The sequence below is a fragment of the Peromyscus eremicus genome, chromosome 7, assembly GCF_949786415.1.
Source record: "Peromyscus eremicus chromosome 7, PerEre_H2_v1, whole genome shotgun sequence".
Taxonomy (NCBI): domain Eukaryota; kingdom Metazoa; phylum Chordata; class Mammalia; order Rodentia; family Cricetidae; genus Peromyscus; species Peromyscus eremicus.
Window position 1 is genome coordinate 64,980,802 of NC_081422.1, and position 21,117 is coordinate 65,001,918.

The following is a 21,117-nucleotide window of genomic DNA, read 5'->3' on the forward strand; positions in this document are numbered from 1 at the left end:
CAACCAGAGAACTTGCATGGGACTGACCTGGGCCCTTTGCACACGTGTTGCAGCTGTGTGGCTCAGTCTTCCTGTAGGACGCCTGGCAGAGGGAGCAGGGGCTGTCTCTGTCTCTGTTGCCTGCTCTTGGGACCCTTTCCTCCTACTGGGTTGCCTAGTTCAGCCTTAACAGGAGAGGAGGTGCCTAGTCTTGCTGCAACTTGATATGCTGTGGCTGACTCATATACATGTGAGGCCTGCACTTTTCTGAAGGGAAGGGAGAGGGAGTGGATGGGGTAGGGGGATGGACTGGAAGGAGAGAACAGAGGAAGGGGAAACAGTGACCAGGCTGGGAAAAAAATTACTTAATTGAGTAATCATACAAAAATCCAAGTCTGCAGCCTTAAAGTAGAGTGTTTTAATTGCGTGATTCACACTATTTTACAAAAGGTGAATTCTCTGACAAAAGTTTGTATTTTTATGAATAATGATATAAATAGGATCTGCAACCTAAAAAATAAATAAATAAGAATGAGAAGAAAGATGGTGGTCTCTGATTCTTCTGGGTTTATGGTGATGGGTACATGGTTGAATGCTCATGCCATGCAAGAAAGATATGTTTACAAAACTCAGCTTCTTGGCTTGAGGACTTTAAGTTAGAGGCAGGACTTGTCTGTTCTGGTCCAGTAGGGTTTGGAAGTGTCTAATGTTTACCGAAAGGGTTGATTCCATTTGGTCGATGGGTGTATAGGTCTGAAATTCAGGAGACCGCTGAGTTAATAATGGAGCTTTGGGTTCATTAGCATCTGTATCTGACCGTTGAAGCAATAATTTTGGTAAGGTTGACCAGAGTAGAAGTTAGAGAAAACAGACACCTGGAATGCTGGAATGTCTGTTATTTAAAGAGCTGAGGAATGAAAAGAAATTCCAGAAGGAGATGACTGTGTTTGGGGGGCGGGAGCTCAAGATCTACAGGCAGTAAAGTCAAAAGGAATTTGAACAATCAAGTGTGTGATCTAGGATTCATGAAATGCCTGTTGGTTCGACACTATAGAGATCTGTAAACATGACCAGTTTCATACATTATCTTGATTTTAGAATATAGCTTGATGAAAGTGGTTTTGACACTTAGGTATTATTTGACAAAATTGGGTGATGGTTTTGGTTGTCACAACTGGGGAAGAGCTACTGATATCTAGTAAGAGGTGCTAAGCACCAAACAGTGAGCAGGGTACTACCCACAGCAAAGAGTCATCTGGACTAAGATGTCAGCATCTCAGCTGAGAATTCCTAGTGCACAAAGTATAGAACACTAGTTACACCAGAATTGGTACTATTGCATTAAATTAATAGTGAATGTAAAAGAGACAAATTTAGCAGGATAGAGAGTAAAAAAAAAAAAGTAAGAATTTAAATCCTTTTGGTATGTTGAAGGAGAAAGGCAGAAAAAAAAAAGAGGTAAATGAAAGTGGACCCAATATCCTGGAGAATAGTGGGTGCTCAGATGCATACCATTAGTCATTCTCCTGAAATAGATGAGAAGAAGTGATGGGGTAAATGAAATTGTTTGTTTGCTTATGGGGGTAAATAAAGCCTGCCCATTGAATGACCTTGATTTCTCTATGAAACACAAGGTAGTGCCATTTGCCAAGGCAGAAAGTTTGGAAGTGGCTGGGTGGAGAGTGATTAGAACACAGAGATTCAAAACATCAGAATAAACCGGGCGGTGTTGCACACCCCTTCAATCCCAGCACTCAGAGGCAGAGGCAGGTGTATATCTGTGAGTTCAGGCCAGCCTGGTCTACAAAGTGAGTTCCAAGACAGCCATGTCTGTTATATAGATAAACTCTGTCTCAAAAAACAAAAAAACGAAAACAAACAAAACTCCATCAGAATAGCCAGAGGATGGTGCCGCATACCTTTAATACTAGCACTTGAGAGGCAGAGGCAAGTGATCTCTGATTTCGAGACCAGCCTGGTCTACAGAGTGAGTTCCAGGACATCCAGAGCTATATAGAGGAAACCCTGTTTCAAAAAACAAAACAACAAAAACTCCACACATCAGAATAGCCTCTGACATAGTGGCCAGTGGCCTGGATGATGCTGGCAACCCACAGCAGGAGGCCCAGATCAGAAAAGGGTTGAGACTGGGAGGTCAGGTGCTGCAGCCTGTATCTGCAGCAGTAAAGGGGATGCTAAGGTAGGCAAGAGCTCACACTTGAACTCCAATAGGTGCCCTCTGGTTTTCTCGGTTTTCCTCTAACTCCCATCCCACCATCCATTCTACACTAAATAACTGTCAGGGTATAGCAAAAACTGAGACAATAAACTGACTAAAATCCTTTAATAACCCTTCATCACCTCCAGGTCTTGTCTAGACTCACCGGTGTCTTTTCATGTCGGGTCTTACCATCCTGCCTCCATCCCTGTTTAGATTTCAGCGCTCTTCTTAAACTTTTTGTAACTCTTTCAAGACAAAACAAGCAAACAAAATCTACATGGCAGCATTCCAGTACCAGCCTTGGGTTTGCTTCTTGAAATTAACAACCTTCTGTTTGTGCAGTCACATGAGCTTGCCTGTTGGAGTGGAAGGAGCATCCCTTCTCCTACCCAAGGCTAATTCGTGTGACCATTAACCATTTGCCTCCATAGAAACTCTTCCCTGGGAGGTTTTGCCTCTCTTTTTCAACTGGGTCTTTCCTTCAACAAACCAAGAGGATTCAAGCTGTGCCCTTCCCTGACTCCAGGCCTGCTGGATGTGCACCTTTATGTCCCCTCATCCTATCTTTGCGCCCAGCCCACCGTTCCTTTGGTCTGAAAGTACCCTTCCCTCTCCTCCACACTCCCACCATGAGTCACCTGCCAAGCCCTCCTCCCTGAAGCGCACCCTCATCTCTCTGAGTACCCAGCAGCAACCATCCCTTCCGTTGTAGTCTCGTCCATCGACGTCCATACTGTACGCATTATACTTTTTATATATACACTCGCGTACCTTCCAAAACACTAAATGCAAACAAAATGTCTTTCTTTGGCAGAAAGACAGCACTCAGTAAGTATTTATTGAACTGTAATGAGAAATGAGCTTTGGATTATAGTGTCAGTTTTACCACTAAAATACTGTAAATCTGTAATTTCGACCAAATCATTTGAAATCTCTGACAATTAATTGAAGTTAACACCTGTGGAAGAGTCAGGACCATCCATATACACTCTGGGCCAAATCCAATTGCTTTCTGCTTTCTTTCTTTCTTCCTTTATTTATTTATTTATATGTGCATGGGTGTTTGGCCTGCTTGTATGTCTATGCAGCATGTGTGTGCGGTGTCTGCAGAGTCCTGATCCCCAGGAACTGGAGTTATAAGCAGTTGTGGCCTGCCATGTGGTTGATGGGAACTGAACTCAAGACCTCTGGAAGAGCAGCCAGTGCTCTTAACCACCAAGCCATCTCTCCAGCCCCCTTAATCTGCATTCTTGAAACTGCAGCAAAATAAAGCTTAACACATTAGCCTGAGTTCATGGGCCAGAAGTATCTAATTCTGTGTCTAATTTCAGGCAGGAGTTTTAGGAGCTTTGTCTAAGCATAGACATACTGGGGCGGGTGAGATGGCTCAGTGTATGTGTGGGCCCAGGGTTTGCCACTGAGCCTGGTAATGGGAATTTCATCCCTGGAGCCCCCACGGAGGGGGCTGCTGCTCTCTGAGGGTTGTTCTCTGACCTCCACATGTGAATGCCTCCCCAGAATAACTGTAAAAATCATAATTAAAAATTATTAATAAAGCCGGGCAGTGGTGGTGCACGCCTTTAACCCCAGCACTCAGGAGGCAGAGCCAGGCAGATCTCTGTGAGTTCAAGGCCAGCCTGGTCTATAGAGCAAGATCCAGGACCCACACCAAAACTACACAGAGAAACCCTGTCTCGAAAAACAAAACAAAACAAAAAATTATTAATAAAAATATGGAGCTAAGACAGGTGATGGTGATGCATGCCTTTAATCCCAGCATCCAGGAGGCAGAGACAGGCAGATCTCTATGAGTTTGAGGCCAGCCTGGTCTACAGAGAGAGTTCCAGGACAGCTAGGACTGTTACACAGAGAAACCCTGTCCCAAGAAACTAAATAAATAAAAGGAAGGAAGGAAGAAGGAAGGAAGGAAGAGAAAAAACAAACAAAACACATGGAGCTAGAGTGATGGCTCAGTGTTTAAGAGTACTTGCTGTTCTCCAGGGGACCTGGGTTCAATTCCCAGCACCAACATGGAACCATCTGTAACTCCAGTTCCATAGGATCTGATGCTATCTTTTGGTCTCTGTGGGCAGCAGGCACACACGGTACACAGACATACATGCAGGCAAAACACCCATACACGTACAAATAATTACCAAATTTCAATGTAAAAACAAAAATAAACATGGAAATACTGAGTCGCTTGAAATAAAGGAAAGAATAGTTTCTACAAATGAACAAAAACCAGATATAGATAGATAGATAGATAGATAGATAGATAGATAGATAGATAGAGATAGAAGTACCCACTGTGCACTACATACTTCACAACTGAAAAAACTTTACAACCAAGATTAACCAAAGACATGGTCAGATTTGTACTGAAGACAGTGACGCAAAACTTAGTGACTCAAGGCAATGCTCTGGGAAGATCTTGGGAGATTGTCAAGAGTATTTACAGAGCTACTCTCCCCGTGACATCTTTGGACAGGATGGGAAGGATCTCAAAAGGGCTTCTGAGAACACTCAATGAGTCACTACAAATTCCTTATGGGAAATTGAAGCTGAGAACATTATAGACCCCATAACTGCAAGTTTAGCTAATGTGGTCCAGTTCCTCTGTGTGTACATATGCATGTGGATGCATATGTATTGGTGAAATTATTATGGCCACTCCACATAGTTAAAAGGGAGGTTTATTTTGTGGGATAACTTACAAGTGTGAAGGGATAGTTTACAGAGTCTGGGAAAGGTGTAGTGCAGTCCGGCGGTGTTCTCTGGAGAACTCTGCTCGGTCTACCTCCAGCGTCCAGTGTCCAGGAACCAAGAGAGCCCGTGCATCCGGATCTCAGGTCTTCAGCGTCCTCTCTCAGCCCTGCCTTGTAGGCATGGCCGTTACTGAAGCCTCAATGGGGGTTGGAACTTCCAGGTCAAAGCTGGAATGGTTACCCACTACACATATGCATGTGTGTGGGTGCATGTGTATGTAGGTGCTCATGGAGGCCAGAGCTCAACCTTGGAGGAGCCATCCTTGTTTTTATGAATCGGGTCTCTCATTGGTCCTGGGTTTCACCAGTTAGGCTAGGCTGGCTGGTGAGTGAGTCTCGGGATCTCCTTGTCTCTGTCTTCCCCATACTGGGATCACAGCAAAGCCACCACACCACAGCCTTTTTACATGTATGCTGGGGGATTGAACTCAGGACCTCATATTTGCATGGCAAGCATTTTACTGACTGAGCTCTCTACCTGGGCCCTAAAAGTTTGTTTATATAGAAATGAGATTTTCTTTAGGTTACTTAATTGCAGAGGCCATGTAGCTCATGTAGAACTACATGGTCTTTATTGTAAATACAAAGGGACAGAGGCAAAGGTAGTCAATAGACACAGCTTTCATTTTCTACTAGTAAACTGTATTAAGAAGCTACTTGATGTAATGATAACCTCAAAAGAGAAGTTTTGTTTTGTTTTTCGAGACAGGGTCTATTAGCTCTGGCTGTCCCAGGTCTCGCTCTGTAGACCAAGCTGGCCTTGAACACTCAGAGAATTCACCTGCTTCTGCCTCCCAAATACAGGGGTTAAAGGTGTGCATCACCACAGTCAGTTCAAAACAGAATTTTTAAGAATATTTACTATAGGGTTGGAGAGATGGCTCAGAGGTTAAGAGCACTGGCTGTTCTTCCAGAGGTCCTGAGTTCAATTCCCAGCAACCACATGATGGCTCACAACTATCTTTAATGAAATCTGGTGCCCTCTTCCAGCCTATAGGGATGCAGGCAGAACACTGTATGCATAATAAATACATAAATATTTTTAAAAAAGAATATTTACTATAGTTTAGGTTTCTCTGCATTTATAGTTGCATTGACTATGTATGGCCTTCAAGATATTTTGAATCATTAGTAACTAATACTGTGTGGCTTGGCATCTGAAAAACTAACATCACAAACTGATCTAATGAAGTGATACAGAATACCTGGAATTTTAGTTGCACATGGTGACACACATTTGTGACCCCAGCAGTCAAGATATAGGAGCAGGAAGATCCTGATCTAGGCCAGCCTGGACTGTACAGAGAGACCCTGTCTCACCCACTCATCCCACCCAACCTTCAGACAAAAAGCCTAGCTGGAACTTTGAAGACAAGCACTTGAAAGTCCATGCCGCCTCGGACATTTCTGGTTTTTAAGACAAGTTCTATGCACAAATGAAGCCAGCAGGTTCCAGGAAAATATTTTTAAGGAAAGCTGTCGACAGGTAAAAGAGATAGCCAGCACCCCATGATTGATAACTGCCTAGAATTATGAATGAAGAGTCTTAGCTGACTGAAAACCATTTTCAGAGGTGGTTTAGTCTGTTCACCCCTGTGGCTTTTCCTACGGTCAGTCAAAGGCAACACGGGCTTCCCTCTGACCTTTGACTTTAGGTTGCTTTATGTGTTTTTCCATGCTCTGAAATGCTGTTTCGGAAATCCATAATTTCTGAAGTGTTCACCTCTGTTCGCTAGAAGAAAGGTTCTGATTACTGAAAAATAAGGCCCTAGGAATTCTAACATTTCATGTTTACTAGTCAGGTTTATATGTTCCCTGTGATGATTATAATTTCACAGGTGATTTACATACTGGTTAATTTTTTTAAAATTCAGAACAAGAAGTAAAGATGTCTCTATGCATTTACATACTGGTTAATTTTTTTAAAATTCAGAACAAGAAGTAAAGATGTCTCTATGCATTTTCTTGTTATTATTCATAGATAGGTAAAGTTTTCCAAAACATTAAAAGTTACAGCCTTAGCATTGATTTAATTATATAAAATACATCTTGACTGACTTGGGGCGATAGGACAAAGGAGAAAGAGTGAGATGTAATGTCCATGTACTAAAGGGTTTTTTTTTAAAAAAGGATTTGTGTGTGTGTGCAGTGCTCATGGAAGCCAGAGGCATCAAATGTCCCCAGAGCTGGAATAACAGGTAGTTATGAACCACCCCACATGGGTGCTGGAAACTGCATTCAGATTCGCTGCAAGACTAGTATACACTCTTAACCATTGAGTCAGCTCCCCAAGACCCCTCAAAAGGGATTTAAGAACTACTTAACAGCAGGGCAGTGGTGGTGCACACCTTTAATCCTAGCACTCGGGAGGCAGAGGCAGGCAGATCTTTGTGAGTTCGAGGCCAGCCTGGACTACAAAGTGAGTTACAGGACAGCCAGGACTGTTACATAGAGAAACTCTCTCTCTCTCTCTCTCTCTCTCTCTCTCTCTCTCTCTCTCTCTCTCTCTCTCTCTCTCTCTCTGTTTTTGAGACAGGGTTTCTCTGTGTAGCTTTGCACCTGTCCTGGAACTCACTCTGTAGCCCAGGCTAGCCTCAAACTCACAAAGATCCACCTACTGAGAAACCGTCTCAAAACCCCAAACAACAACAACCACTTGGATCTGAATGCCTCTAGCACTGAGTGCTGCTGGTAATATGTTTTGAGGGGCTGGAGATCCAACACAGGCGCCCCAGGATCTTAATGCAGGCTTGGGAAGTGTTTTGTCAGTGAACAGTTGGCCCACAGAGCACAAGTCACCGTTATACTAATGCTTCAGAAAGTTGAAACGATTTAGAGATTTTAATTGATTTGAGATTTTAGTTGAGGTTTAGTCAATTGATTAATGTTGATAATGTCAAACTCTGAAACCTATTCATTTCAATTATACAGGTTAGTACAGCTCATGGTCTCCAATGTGGGACAGTGTTGAACTGGGAAATGGTGCCATCTACTGAAGCAACGTTCCAGAAGCATCCTAACAACCAGTTCATTTTGAAGAACATGAGGTATTTATTTTCTCAAAAATGTGCCCCTAAGGGCCTGTGAGATGACTCACAGGTGTTCAACTCCCAAACTGATGACCTGAATTCAAGCTCCTGAACCCGCATGGTGGAAGGCAAGAACCAATTCCTAAAAGTTGTCCTCTGACTTCCTCCACACGCATGGTATGGTTTCCCCTGTGAACATTTTAAAAATGTACATCTTCATGCAGCAAATATTCTTTGATTTAACTTAATCTCTCCTTTCAGTCAAAGATAGGAGACTGTCCACATGTGTTTATCATACCCAACGTCACCCTGACGAAGGAATTAAAAAGGTACCAACCTAACACAAGAAAATGAGACCAGGCCATCAGCCAGCCAGTCCTCTCAAATGTCTGGAAGGGAAATCAGGGAACTGGTGAGTCCTGTGGCACAGTGGAGAAGCCACAGCACAGCTCAGATTCCTGCCAGAGAAGGCTGGGAGCTGTTTTGTTTTGTTTTGTGTTTTGTTTTGTTTGTTTTCGAGACAGGGTTTCTCTGTGTAGCTTTGCGCCTTTCCTGGAACTCGCTTTGGAGACCAGGCTGGCCTCGAACTCACAAAGATCCGCCTGCCTCTGCCTCCCGAGTGCTGGGATTAAAGGCGTGCGCCACCACCGCCCGGCGAAGGCTGGGAGCTTTATGCCTTGCTGGATCTGAGAGGATAGGGACTCGGGCCAAGAGCAAGACGACAGCCCAAAGCACCAGACAGGAATGGTAATGGAAGAGAGCAGCAGTGAGTCTTTCTGTGGCAAGGCCAGATCTCTCCACTTGTCTCTTGACCACACATGAAGAATATGGCACCTGGGCCTTTAAATAAGGGGCAGGGAGTTGAGCAGAGAAACCGATTCAACTAGTCCTGGAAAACCAGAGCAGCTGGTGTGACAAGCTGTGACAAATACTTCGCATTCTAATGGTCAGGGGCCCCACCTGCCTAGCAGTAGGTGGCATCCATTTGTGCAGATTTCAGGTGTGGTTTTTAAACTACAACATTTGTAAATATTTATTGACTGCTAAGAAATGCCAGGTTTTTGTTGTTGGTGGTGTTTTGTTTTGTTTTGTTTTGTTTTGTTTTGTTTTGTTTTGTTTTGTTTTGTTTTGTTTTGTTTTCGAGACAGGGTTTCTCTGTGTTGTTTTGGTGCCTGTCCAGGATCTCGTGCTGTAGACCAGGCTGGCCTCAAACTCACAGAGACCCTTCTGGCTCTGCCTCTCGAGTGCTGGGATTAAAGGTGTGTGCCACCACCGCCCAGCGAAATGCCAGTTTTATGAGAAGGTTGTAACATGAAAGAGAAACAGGTAAATATTTTTGAATGACTAAGAGGGTGGAGGTCAACAAATATGAGGAAAATATTTTAAATTCTCTAATATACTCAGACATTTAAAACGCAGCAGTCTTTAAAATTTTTTGAAGCTTTAAAAAATTGTATGCGCATTAGTATTTTGCCTGCGTGTACCTCTGTGCACCACATGTGTGCAGTGTCCACAGAGGCCAGAAAAGGGGCGTTGGATCCTCTGGAACTGCAGTTACAGCCAGTTGTGAGCCATCGTGTTGGTGCTGGGAATTGAACCTGGATCCTCCAGAAGAGCAGTCAGAGCTCTTAGCAGCTGAGTCATCTCTTGGCCCAACACTACAGTCTTAGAAGAGGAACAAAAAGTCACGAAAAAAATCAAGGTAAAGCCCTTAAGAATTGAAATTATGATTTCAGAGATTAAAATTCAGTACAAGGACTGAAAGATAAAAACAAGAAACTCAAGATGTTAAGAAAAAGAAAGAGAGAGAGAGAGAGAGAGAGAGAGAGAGAGAGAGAGAGAGAGAGAAATCAATCAATCAATCAATCAACAGGAAAGAAAAGGTACAGCCTAGAGATGAAATATCTCTAATAGGTGTTTCTTAAAAAAAGAAAGGGGAGGAAGAAATGATGAGAAAAATACTTAAATTCCCAAACTACAGAAGAGTTCAAAATTTTAACATACTCAGTTACCTGCTGAGAGATCTTTTGTCCCCTGCAAACAAGGCTGCTGGAAGCATTTATGGACAGGTCTGTTTGAATCCTAGCTCCTGGTCCTTCAGGGTATATACCCAGGAGGGGGATTTGCTGGGTCAAATGGTCACTCTGTGATTAGCTTTGTGAAGAAGTGTCAAACTGTGTTTCATGGCAGCCACACAATTTTACATTCCCAAGCAACAATGTTAAGAGTGCTACAGTATCTTCCACACCAATACTTGATACTGTTTTGGTCTGTTTTTAGAGACAGGCTCTGTTTTCCAATCTGGCCTTGAGCATGTGGGCTCACATGGTCCTGTGTCAGCCTCCCAACTATCTTTTTGATAGTAGTCATAAGTGAGGAGGTGAAGTGGTGTATATCGTGGTCACACTGATTTTTTTTGGGGGGGGAGTTTTTTCAGGTTTTAGTGAGTACCTTAGAAATGATCATAATTCTTTTTTTAAAAAATCAAAACCTGGGCTGGAGAGATGGCTCAGAGGTTAAGAGCACTGACTGCTCTTCCAGAGGTCCTGAGTTCAATTCCCAGCAACCACATGGTGGCTCACAACCATGTATGAGATCTGGTGCTCTCTTCTGGCATGTAGACATACATGCAGGCAGAACATTGTATACATAATAAATCAAAAACTGCTGGGTGGTTGGTGGTGCACGCCTTTAATCCCAGCACTCAGGAGGCAGAGGCAGGCGGATCTGAGTTGAAGGCCAGCCTGGTCTACAGAGCAAGTTCCAAATTCCAGGACGGCAGGGACTACAGGGAGAAACCCTATCTCGGTGGTGGTGGTGGTGGTGGTGGTGGAGGGGATAAAACCTGATAATGTGGGGCTGGAAAGAAGGTTTCAGCAGTTCAGACCCAGGTTCAATTCCCAGTACCCACATCTGAGGCCCTCTTCTGGCATCCTTGGACACTGCATTCATGTGGTGTACATACATACACAGGCAAACACTCCTACATGTAAAATAAAATAAATCTAAAAAATAAAAATAATAACCCTGATATTGTTACCTTTAGTTTCCTGGGCAAAAATCTATAAGTGACTTACCAGTATTTACTACATATATACCCCCAACATTCTCAGTTTTATCATCTGCTGTAATTCTATAACTTTTAGCTCTCAGAGTATACTGCTTTGTATAACCCTATTTTTATAATCAATATGACTTCATAATAATCTATTATTTAGATCTATTCTTATTCAGTATTCCTCTCCATCCCCCTGCTTCTTGAGACTCTTTAAATTAGCCAGGCTAGCTTCAACCTTGCTCTATAGCCTAGGCAAGATTTGAATTTACCATCCTCCTGCCTCAGCTTCCTGAGTGGCTGAGATGATAAGACTGGGCCATCAGGCTCTGCTGTAAATATTTCTTTGAGCTCCATTGCTTTCTACACCTAATTTTTCCTTTGTTTAGTTTATTCTTTATTCTAAAAAATGTTTATAGTCAGGTGTGGTGGTATCTGCCTTTAATATCAACACAACGGTGGCAGAGGCAGGCAGATCAGAGTTTGAGGCCAGCCTGGTCTACATAGTGAGTTCTTGGTCACTAAGAACTGTATAGTGAGACCCTATCTAAACAAGTAAATAAACAAACAAAGGAATGAACAGATAGAACCTTTTTTGTTGTTGTTTGGGGTTTTGTTTGTTTGTTTTTCAAGACAGGGTTTCTTTGTGTAACAGCCCCGCTGTCCTGAAACTCTCTTTGTAGACCAGGCTGGCCTTGAACTCACAGAGATCCCCCTGCCTCTGCCTCCTGAGTACTGGGCTTAAAGGTGTGTGCCACCACACCCCACAAATAAAATTGTGTATTGTTTGTGTGCATGTGCCGCATTTGGCATGTGGACCAAAGGACAACTTGGTGGGTGTCAGTTCTCTTCTTCTACAGTTCTGTAGTTTCCAGGGATTAAACTTAGGTCGCCAGGCTTGCATAGCAAGGACCTTACTCTCTTAGCCACCTCACTGGCTCACCTGATTTTTTTTTCTTTTTCTTTTTCTTTTTTTCCAGAGCTGAGGACCGAACCCAAGGCTTTGTGCTTGCTAGGCAAGCGCTCTACCGCTGAGCTAAATCCCCAACCCCTGATTTTTTTTTTTTTCCATGCAAGATTATTTCTTCTTCTTCTGCATGGTGAATACCCTACAGGGCATCCTTTAAGCAGTTATCTATTTGCAATCTAGATCTTTTATTTTTCTTGAACCGGTTGTCTTCTGTCCTTGAGGTCGGTGGTGAGCTCAATAGTAGTGCGTTGTTAAACTGTTTCTCTTTTCTTTTTTTTTTCTTTTTTTCTTTTTCTTTTTTTTTTTTTTTGTTTTTTCGAGACAGGGTTTCTCTGTGTAGCTTTGCGCCTTTCCTGGAACTCGCTTTGGAGACCAGGCTGGCCTTGAACTCACGGAGATCCGCCTGCCTCTGCCTCCCAAGTGCTGGGATTAAAGGCGTGCGCCACCACCACTGCCCGGCATTTTAAAGATTATTATTTATTTATTTATTTATTTATTTATTTATTTATTTATTTATTTATTTATTTATTACAGTGTTCTGCCTGCATGTATCCCTGCAGGCCAGAAGAGGGCACCAGATCTCATTACAGATGGTTGTTGGCTACCATGTGGTTGCTGGGAATTGAACTCAGGACCTCTGGAAGAGCAGTCAGTGCTCTTAACCTCTGAGCCATCTCTCCAGGCCCTTCTTTTCTTTTTTCTTTCTTTCTTTTTTTTTCTTTTCTTTTTTCTTTCTTTCTTTTTTTTTTCTTTTCTTTTTTCTTTTTTTTTTTTTGTGGCTACGTTGAGCCCATCTTGGTTTACTGAAGTTCTATTCTAATGTGGACTTGAGTATTTATTTTTATTGATTCTTCTTTGGCTCTGTAGTTTCCTGAGTCAGTGGGCCACTAGACATCATCTTTCTAAGACCAATCCTTCTTCTCTTTCTTCCCCTAGAACCTCAATGAAACTAACTGTGCCTTATTGTGTCTAATATAGCTTTCATTCTGCTTAATGGTTCTGATATATATATATATGCCTCACTCCCCGGTGTCTACATTCATTATTTTCATTTTTAAATTACTCATTGCTTCATTCTGGAATTCATTTCATTCTCTTTGTTCAGGAATTAATCAACTAATGCCATTAAAAAATTGGTATTAACTTTTTTTTTTCTGAGACAGGGTTTCTCTGTGTAGCCCTGGGTGTCCTGAAACTCACTCTGTAGACCAGGCTGGCCTTGAACTCAGAGATCCACCTGCCTCTGCCACTGGAGTGCTGGGAACAAAAGTGTGCACCAACACTACCTGGTGGTATTAGAATTCTTGATTTCCAGAATTTTTTGTGTGGCAAATATACTGTGTCGTTGTTTTAAAAGCATATTTCATGGCTTCCTGCTAAAGTTTTCAGTTTTTTTTTTTTCCTAAACACAGTAATCATTATTGTTTTTCCAAGTCTGTGTCTGGGAATTCCAGGTTCTGGAGTCTCCTGTCACTGCTTTTCACTGATGGTTCGGACTCGTGACTTCTCCTCTCTGTGTGTCTCTTTTCCTGAGTCCAGGCTGTTGAGCTTGAAGTGATTTTTACAGACATCACCTGATGCTAAGTTCCTCCTCAAAGGATTCTGGTCGTATCTGCCAAGTGCTCATAGTAGTTAGCAGTGCAGGACAGAGCTGGATGGTTCCCATCACCGCCTGGCCTGGAGGACTGTGGTCCACACCCTCCCTCTCAAAATACAGCTCTGTACACCCTTATACAAAATCTGGTGTGGATCAGCATCCTTGGAGTGCTACTTGCATTCTAGCCTTCATTCCTGCAGCCCAGGAAGGCTTCTATAAGCAATTTAGTGACTCATTTATCTCTACAGGGTCTGCATAGAATACAGGAAAAACCTGCTTCCAAATGGCTCACTCTGGGCCCCAGTTCTAACTCATGTCTTGCTTCTAATTCCTACAAAATTACAAGATGTTTCATGATTTTTAAATCTCTTTAGTTATCTGCAGTGGGATGGCAAGTGCCAATTATCTAGCCCAGATGTTCTGCCTATACAGACTTTTCCTAAGGAATTATGTATGCAACTTTACACGTGTGCTGATATCTCAGTTTTATATCTTTATCTTCATCTTTCTTTGAACACCAGATGTATCTGTTCAACTACCTATTCTATATCTCCACCCTATTATTTCATGGGAACTCCAAGCCCAAAGAGACAAACAATCAGATTTATATCTATGTGTCATTCAATTGTTAAGTCCAAAGTTTCAACTTATGCTTTAGTTTTCAGATTTATTTATCTTTAATATGTACCTGGTGCCCACGGAGAGCAAAAGAGGGTTTTAGATTCCATGGAACTAGAATGACAGATGGTTGTGATCTGCCATGTGGTGCTAGGAAATAAACCCAGGACCACGGAAAGAGCAGCCAGTACTCTTAACTGTTGAGCGGTTTCTCCAGGTTTTATTACTGCTGTTATCATTATTTTAGGCAGGATCTCACCTGGTATCCTTGGCTGGTCTGAAACTCTCTATATAGACCAGGCTGGCCTTGAATTCACAGATGGGCCTGCCTCTGCCTCCCAAATGCTGAGATTAAAGGTATGTGCCCCCATACCTCGCAAAACAACAAAATTTAAATTAGAAATATACAAATAAGTACCATTAGTGATTTTAGCTCGCCTACCAATAATTGACAAAATAATTCAACCCATACAGTTGTGCTCGCCTTGGCAGCACATCTATTACAATTGAAACAATACGGAGAAGATTAGCATGGCCCTGTGAAAGGGTGACACAAAAGTTCAGGAAGCATTCCATATTCAACAGCAAAAAACAGGCCAGGCAGTGGTGGCACACGCCTTTAATCTCAGCACTTGGAAGGCAGAGGCAGGCGGATCTCTGTGAGTTCCAAGCCAGCCTGGTCTACAAATCGAGTTCCTGGACGGACAGTCAGGACTAAAAAGAGAAACCCTGTTTTGAAAAACAACAACAATCCACAACAAGAACAAATAAACAAAACAAAACAAAAAACCAGGAAAAGTTGACAGTGCTAATCAACCTGACTTATACCCAGTAAGAACACATTTTCACCAAGGCAGCATTGTACATTTACCAGATTATATTATACTCTGACCCCTAAAGCAAATGTTTATAAATCTAAGAACGAATGAATTCATGGGGGAAAAAAAAGGATTAAATTAGATAACAGAAAAGTATTTGAAAACTCCCCTACAAATAACTGGAAGCTAATAAAAACAACACTTTCAAATACCTGGGCCAAGGAAGATCAGGAAAAAATATTCTTAACTGAATAAAGATAAAACCACAACTATTAAAAATTTTGGAATGCCATTAAAGCAGTGTTCTCAGAGAAAATTATAGCATTAAGTATTTTTTGCATTAAATATTTATATTGGAAAAAAAGGAGGCTTTAAAGTAAGTGACCTTTGCTTCCATTAAACAGAAAGCAAGCAGGGGGGAAACCAGAGAACCTAAGTGGCTCCTGGACATTGGGCTTCTGGGCTGCAGGCTCCTGGGCATCGGGCTCCTGGGCTGTGGGCTGCTGGGCAACCAGCGGGCTCCTGACAGGCTGTGCACTCCAGTGGAGCCGAATCGGGGATGCCCTGGTGAAACATGAACTTGTTCAGAGGATTCAGGAGATGGATCAGTCAGTAAAAATGCTTGCCATACAAACATGAGGACCTGAATTTGGGTCCCCAGTGTCCCCTGAGAAGCTGGCCAGTGAGCATCTGTAATCTCAGCACTGGTAGGATTCCTGTGGCTCCCCAGCTAGCCAGTGTGGCCAATCAGTGAGCTCTAACTTCAGTGAGAAAGCCTGTCAGAAAAACAAGGTGGAGAGAGACTGAAGAAGACACCTGAGCATTGATCTTTGGCCTGTAATTGAGCACCCACCCCCACCCCACCCCACATATAGACATGGAAAAAAGAAAAAAGAATTTATTCAAGAAAATTATTTGTCTGAAAACCCAAAATCCCACCAAAGACACTTAGGGTTACTTAGGGTTGTGATGAAACACCATGACCAAAGCAACTTGGGGAGGAAAGGGTTTATTTGGCTTACACTTCCAAAGCACTGTTCATCAGCAAAGGAGGTCTGGACAGGAACTCAAAGAAGGCAGGAACCTGGAGGCAGGAGCTGATGCAGAAGCTGTGGAGGGGTGCTGCTTATTGACTTGTTTCCCCTGGCTTGCTCAGCCTGCTTTCTTATAGAACCCAGGACCACCAGCCCAGAGGTGGCCCCACCCGGCTTCATGGCAAGCTCTTTTACGCACTGAACCATAGGCCAGTCATTGACAGTTTTAAGGAATCCCAGTAAGAAAAACAAAACAAAACAAACAAAAAACCTTTGGGTGTGAAAGTCTTTCCTTGGGATCTTAATATATTTAGGTACTGGGATTTGGACCACTGCCTTATGTATATTGGATGAGCTCTCTGACTCTGAGCTATATATATCATAAGCCCCTAAATTGGACTGTCAAGTGAAAAATTTCCAAGGAGACAGAGGAAGACCACTTATTGCAGAACTCTGAAGTCTTCTCTGTGGAGTCCTGACAGGTTGCTGTATGCCTCTGGAGTGAGGCAGGAGAGCTATGACCCACTGGTGTAACTCTCCAAGGTCTCTCTGACTTCAGTCCCCTGAGTGTTTAGTGAGGACACAGAGGACATCTTACAACAGAGCTGTCTTCTAGTAAAGGCACAGAATGTCTTTCTGTTCCCCATGGTTCTGGAGACCAATCCTAGCACCTCCTACATGCTAGTCAAGCACTCTACCATTGGACTACATCCTCAGCCCAAGACATTTTTCCGTCTAAGTTTTTTGTTACATCTACGGATTTCCTGGGGGCAAAAGGTGTGGCACAGTGAGCTTACAGAGGTCAGGGGACAACTGGCAGGAGTTGTCCGTCTCCTGCCAATGAGGGTCCGTGGAATCGAACTCAGACTGTCAGGTTTGGTGGCAGTCACCTTTACCTGCTGAGCCATCTCACAGGGCTTTTAAATTTTTTATTTTGAGGCAGGGTCTTACTATGTAGCCATTGCATGACCTGGAATTCACTATGTAGACCAGAGCAGCCTCAAACTCACAGAATCCACCTGCCTCTCTCTACCTCCCAAGTGCTGGGGTTACTTATTTATTTATTTGAGACTGGGTCTCCTGTCTCCCAGGCTAGCCTCACACCGGCTATGTACCCAAAGAAGACCTTGAACTTCTGATCTTCCTGCCTCCGTTTCTCGAGTGCTGAGATGACTGGTATGAACTACCATGTTAGTGTTGGGGATAGAACCTAGGTCTTCATGCGTACTAGGCAAGCAGTCTAGTAACTGAACTATACCCCGTACTCAACCCAGCCAAAGGCATCTTTTCATGTTTCAGTAGATCCTGAGAAATATGCCACTAATTGCTACAACAAACAAAGTCAGTTCTAGCTGAAATAGTAAGGTAAGATTACTGCCAATTACTGATGGCCGACAGCCTCTCTCCCCCATCTCCCCCCCGCCCCCCGGCTGCCCCCAGTAGGAAGATTTTATTATATATAGTGTGGCCCTGGAAAGCCCGAGTCTCCCGACATCCATTGCCACATCGAAGTCTGGCTGTATCGGTTAGTCTCCAGACACTGAAGAAGCAAACAATAGAACACTAAAAACAGAGAAAGAATTGGCAAGTTTGAGCCCAGTGTGGCCCAAAACACGGCAGGAACCTTTCTCTGAGGTAACACAGCATGAAGAAGTGAAAGAAGAAAGCACAGCCCATAGGGATAGCGACACTTCTAGGATTTGCCTTCAGGTGGAGCGACTGGCCAGGACCTGGTTGATGATCATGCGTGTTTTAGGACTTGAATATGAACTAACAGAGACGGGGAACTGGAGACGGCAAACAGCAACGGGGTTAACTTCTGACCAAAGTTAAGGAGTAAAGGAGTTAGCAAGGCATCTCTTCTGGTCTCACAAACTCTTTGTGGGGGGTAAACTGAGGCAGAGCAGCAGCTGTCTTTGGAATCTGTACTGTATGTGTTTATGTACCAAGAGTACTACTTATACATAACATGAGATCTTCTTGGAAAACAAAAATAAAATTTTAATATTTTAGGTAGAGAATAAATAAGAGTAGAAGTCAAAGGAATGGCAACAAAAACAATAAGGGAACACTGAACCAGACCTGACTCTGCCAGATCAACTGAACAGCTGGACACTGGCTGTGCTGTTCAGGAACTTAAAGAAAGAAGACACAAATCTCTGGTGTCAGGAAGAAGACTGAGGACACCAGTGCATATCAATCCATGTTTGTTAGTTTGTTTTCAACTTTAGGTCCAGCTGGGTGGCGGTGGCACACGCCTTTAATTCCAGCACTCAGAGGCAGAGCCAGGCAGATCTCTGTGAGTTCGAGGCCAGCCTGGTCTACAAAGCGAGTTCCAGGAAAGGCACAAAGCTACACAGAGAAACCCTGTCTCGAAAAACCAAAACCAAACCAAACAAACAAACAAACAAAAAGATAAACTTTAGGTCCAAAACACTTTGCCAATAGAATTTTATAAATCATAAATGTTTTACACTAATTCTATATAAACTCTTTCTAAGAAATAGATGAGCGACTGCCTCAACTTGTATGTCCTGCAGCAGCCTAAAACCAAAACCAAACATAAGAAAAGAAAATTGTAGAGCAACACTCCTCCTGGAGATAAAAAATCCTTAAGATTTTCAGTAGTAGGACTGGAGAGAACTCACGGTCTGGAGTACACACTTCCTAGAAGAGCTTAGGAATCTGGCCAGTCCGTTGCCACATCAAAGTCTGTGTCAGTCCGTCACAAGGCACCAAACGAGCGATACTAAATACAGAGAAAGAATTTGGAAGTTTGAGCCCGGTGTGGACCAAAGTTCAGTTCCTATCACCAGTGTCAGATGGTTGACAACAATCTATAATTCCAGCTCCAGGGGATCCAATATCTACTTTTTGACTTCACAGGCACCTGAGCTCAACATGTACAAACCCTCACACAGATACACATAAACACATAATTTTTAAAAAAATGTTTAAAAAAGGTTTTAACAGATGAAAACCAGTGATATATTAATAGATCATGTATCATTACCAAATGTGTGTATCACAGAGTACATGCTTCATTAAAAAATGGTCCATTTAAGCCACTATATTCTCATGTTGAAAAGTTTTATAGTTTTTTAATAGCTTAAAAATATCATTTGACAAAAATTCAACAGTCACTCATGATAACTCACAGCAAAGTGAGGGACTAGAGAGATGTCCCAGTGATGAAAGATACTTACTGCTCTTGCAGAGGACCTGAGTTCAGATCCCAGCACCCACATGGTGGCTCACAACCATCTATAACTCTAGTTCTAGGGGATCTGATGCCCTCTCTGGCTTCCAGAGGTACCAGGCACACACAAGGTGTACAGACATGCACTGGGCAAAACAACTACATACATACAATCTTAAAGTTTTTCTTGCTCCCTCTGCATTCAGCTGGTGCCCTCACCTTTCTTCCTTTCCAAATCCTCTCTGTCCCCAGAAATCCTGCCCAACCTCTTCCTGCCTAGATATTGACCATTCAGCTTTTTACTGAACCAATCACAGTGACACATCTTCACACAGTGTAAAGGAATATTCCTTAATAGTTTCTCTCCTTAGCTTCAATCAAATGATGTTACTCTATGACAGCATGTACCACATTTTACCCCATCAGTCCACTTTAACCTTCTTTTTTTTTTTTTTTTTTTTTTTTTTTTGGTTTTTCGAGACAGGATTTCTCCATGTAGTTTTGATGCCTGTCCTGGATCTCGCTCTGTAGACCAGGCTGGCCTCACACTCACAGAGATCCGCCTGGCTCTGCCTCCCAAGTGCTGGGATTAAAGGCATGCGCCACCACCTGGCCACTTTACCCTTCTATTTCCTACCCCATCCTGACCTTCTTAAGGATGAGTCTGTATTTATTACTTCTTGCATGAGTATTGGTTGATAACTCATTAAGAGATTATGAATTAATTACCAGGGATGTAAGGTAGTTACTGAGACATCTTCCCAGCCCACCTGCACTGTTCTTATTCAGTACATGACTTGAAGTCTTAGTGAAGCAGTAAGTCAAGGGATAGAAATAAAAGTGATACAAATAGGAAAGGAAGAAGACATCAAAAAACTTTGAATTAGGTCTGATAAACACATCCAGAAAACTGCAGAATATAAAATCAAAATATAGAAATTAGTAGCCTTTCTTGCTACCAATAAGTTATTGAGCAAGAAATCAAGAAAAAAATTCCCATTCATAATAACTTAAAAAACAAAGACAAAACAAACAAACAAAACCACTCTTGGATTAACCTAACAAAGGAAGTGAAAGACCTCCACTATAAAACTTTAGACACTGATCTGGGCATGGTAGCACATAGTTGCAGAACCAACACATGGCTGGGCTGAGGCTAGATGAAGAAATCCAGGGTCATCCTTTGGCTATAGAGTGAGCTAAAGGCTAGCCTTGATTACGTGAGTATCTGTCTCTAATGAAATATGAAGAAGAAAGAAATTGAAGAAGACACTAGAAGATGAACATGGTTGATAGAATTAAAATTGTGAAGTGGTTATAATACCCAAAACCACCAAAAGATTCCAAACACTTGTAAAATTCCAGTGACTACCTTCACAGAATTTGAAAAAAAAAATCTTAAATTTCATGTGGAAACCCAGAAAAATGCTAAATATATACCTATCCTGTGCTTAGTAATTCTACCAATAGATATGTAGCTTCCAAAACTGAGGGCGTATATCTACAAAAGACATATGCAAGCTTTTCTCATTCTCAGGCCATGTTGGCTGTTGCCCTAGGTTGGGAGTCATCTTTCACTTAAAGCAGAAAGCTGGTGACCACAAAGAAGATGAAAAAGTCTTTGGCTTTGATCAACTATAGCTACAACCTTTTATAAAAAGCTGACAGTATGTGCTAGTGAGCAAGCTGACTCTGACGATGATCAGATAGGGCAAAGTGCAACTGGTTATTCTTGCCAACAGCCTTGCTTAGAGAAAATCTGAAATAGAATACTACGTCACGTTGGCCAGAACTGGTGTCCTTCAGTACAGGGGCAATAACACTGAGCC

The 21,117-nt window shown here is 42.5% G+C and overlaps 1 non-coding gene across 1 annotated transcript; it reads left to right on the top strand.

The window, feature by feature from the left end:
- Positions 1 to 14,713: 14,713 nt before the first annotated feature.
- Positions 14,714 to 14,819, top strand: LOC131915709 (U6 spliceosomal RNA). Its single transcript, XR_009380373.1, has one exon. It is a non-coding gene; the product is annotated as a U6 spliceosomal RNA (small nuclear RNA).
- Positions 14,820 to 21,117: the final 6,298 nt, after the last annotated feature.